The sequence below is a fragment of the Octopus bimaculoides genome, chromosome 15 (genome assembly GCF_001194135.2).
Source record: "Octopus bimaculoides isolate UCB-OBI-ISO-001 chromosome 15, ASM119413v2, whole genome shotgun sequence".
NCBI lineage: Eukaryota > Metazoa > Mollusca > Cephalopoda > Octopoda > Octopodidae > Octopus > Octopus bimaculoides.
This window is the reverse complement of record NC_068995.1, coordinates 48741352-48744178: the sequence shown is the minus strand read 5'-3', so window position 1 is coordinate 48744178 and position 2827 is coordinate 48741352. Positions and strand designations below refer to the sequence as shown.

Genomic DNA, 2827 nt, shown 5'->3' with positions numbered 1-2827 from the left:
TGCTGCTGCTGCTGCTACTGCTGCTGAAAGTGCCGCTGGCGTCTCTGAAATTGTGGTAGTTGTTGTTGTTCTTGATTCTACTGGCGTTATCGGTATTCTATCAGAGTCGAAGGTGATCTGTGAAGAAATTAAATTAAAAATTATATAATCATATAATGATTAAAAACAAAAAAATATATATAATGAATACAACTATAACAAGTGCGCCCACAGGGTGCAAACCTCCGCCAAGGCAACACCAACGTCATCGCAACGATTATTAGGGAATGATTTTTAAAATGAGAATATCTGAAATAAACTCGACTGCTCTCACAAACGAGAATGCTAAAAATGAACCCTAACCACTCTCAAAAATTAAGTAAAAAAAAACCGTGAAAATAATCCAGAATCCTTGTCCGGTAACTTTATTTCACGTTGCTCCAGTTAACTCAGCTGTTGAAATGAGTTGCGACATCCACTGGTGCCAAAACCCAAATATATTTTGGAATGCTTGTATATCTGCTTTTACCTATTGATCGAACTGCATAAGTGTGGTGTATGTAACTTGTTTTAAGAGTGTTCACAGTTAACCCGAAACACGTCTTTATTGTGAAAATAACTATTTATTCGCCTGCCCAGTATACTGTTTCTTACTTCAGGCATTTGGTATCCAGGAATCACTAATATATTCAACCAGGTTATGGTTACAGATGTGTGATCTTATAATTCCGCATATAGCTATGGCAAAACTTTATACAGTTTTTATGGTATGTTTTGACATTTGTGAGAAATACTAAAGTGTGTACGAATCAGTGTTAGATAAATCATGGCTATCAGATTTTTTTGTCTATCTCTACGTTAAACATTATTTCATATTAGTTGCCCTAAGTGTATCAGGTAGTCGATAAAAGTATTTATTTCTAGAGCTCTATTGTAGTATAGCAGAGCTTTATTAAATATTTCTTTATCCAATAATATTCAAGATATGTTTAACATTGTCCTGCCATGAGCTGTATGTTCGAGGCTGGTTTGTTCGGTATGCCGTTTATTTATTTTGTTTCTTCCTAGGGTTTAAGGTAACGATTGTATTTGCCTTCTTTTAGATTTAATATAACGTTAAGGATTACATGGGAGCATAAAACAATTAGTGGAAGCATGGACCATGCTACAAAGTCCTTCTCGTTTGACAGTGACACTGTACACAGATACACATATCTACACACATATGTAGTGGAACAGAGAGAGAGAGAGAGAGAGAGAGAGAGAGAGAGAGAGAGAGAGAAAAGACCGTATATATGTTTATGTATTCAAATACATACGCTCACAAACAAGCACACATGCACACACATATCAATAAATACACACTATAAGTATGAGTATATATATACCTGTCGATGATCTTGTCTGTCTGTGTCTCTGTCTGTTTATCTATCAATCTATCTATCTATCTATCTATCTATCTATCTATCTATCTATCTATCTATCTATCTATCTATCTACATAAACATATAAAGATGAATACATACAAATATATATACTTTTACACAAACACATAAACACACCCACACACAGCCATATATACACACACATGACTTCCGCGCAAAATCACACATAAGTGTCTGTATATGTATGCATATGTAAGAATGTATGGCATTCATATATATATATATATATATATATATATATATATATATATATATATATATATATATATATATATATATATACATACACGAGTCTGTGCGCATGCGAATATATGCAAGAAATGTAGGAATGTACAAACAATAACTCTATGTTTTAGTATATACATATAGGTATGTCTACATACATATAAACACACACACACATATATCTGCGTGCATGTGTGTATGTGTATGTGCGTGTGTATGTGTGAATGTATGTTTTGTATACATGAAACCAATGCAATAATAAGCACATTACATTCCTTCTCCAGCATTTCATTATGCATACAAAACACTTTGACAGACCGACCGACCTACCGACCGACCGACCGACAACCAGAACCGAACACACAAACGTTAAAACACTAACATACAACAATTACACATAGACGCAAACACACGCGAACACAGCACCATACCCCCTTACATTCACACACACGCCTTCACATTCCAGTATTCACATATACATCATACGTTATCGCATTCACAAAGGCTCTTCACAATATCGTATTCACACAACCACATCGACATTCACGCCTATTTTGCCCACATTACTAAAACCAACTGTTTGTCTATCGCTAAACATTCAAAATTACTATACATCGATCTTCCCCTACTTCCATTATAGCCAGACCCTTAACAGCAAGGTGTTTGTCGAGTGATGAAGCTGTCTCTTATATTTTGTTTGGCATTGTGCCTGTACTTTATGTCCTCAAGGTCCGCCTGCAGCTATTGTGTGGCTGAGTTGAGTAGACATACGTAATATAGGCCTTCAAGATACACCTTTCTCTTGCAACTTTCACCTCCTACTAATAACACTTTGATCTCTGTCTTTTGTTATGTTGTGTGAACTACGATACACTATTCACAATCACAGTTACACTAAACCTATAATATATGTATTTATGCATGTATGAATAGAGACACATACAAACATATGTATATCTATACATATATATACATGTACATATGTATATACATGCATATATATATATATACATGCATATATAGATATATATACACATATATATATATATATATATATATAGATAGATAAATAGATAGATAGATAGATAGATAGATGTGTGTGTATATACATACATACATACATACATACATATATATATATATATATATATATATATGTATGTATATATATATATATA

The 2827-nt window shown here is 33.5% G+C and overlaps 1 protein-coding gene across 1 annotated transcript in view; it reads right to left on the bottom strand.

Moving 5' to 3' along the window:
* Positions 1-10: 10 nt before the first annotated feature.
* The window catches only part of LOC128249515 (prostatic spermine-binding protein-like), a 26711-nt gene continuing 23894 nt past the window's right edge, over positions 11-2827 (bottom strand). Inside the window, exon 2 of the mRNA XM_052973311.1 lies at positions 11-117. The gene's annotated coding sequence lies outside the window, so the exon portion shown is untranslated. The remainder of the gene's footprint in view (positions 118-2827) is intronic.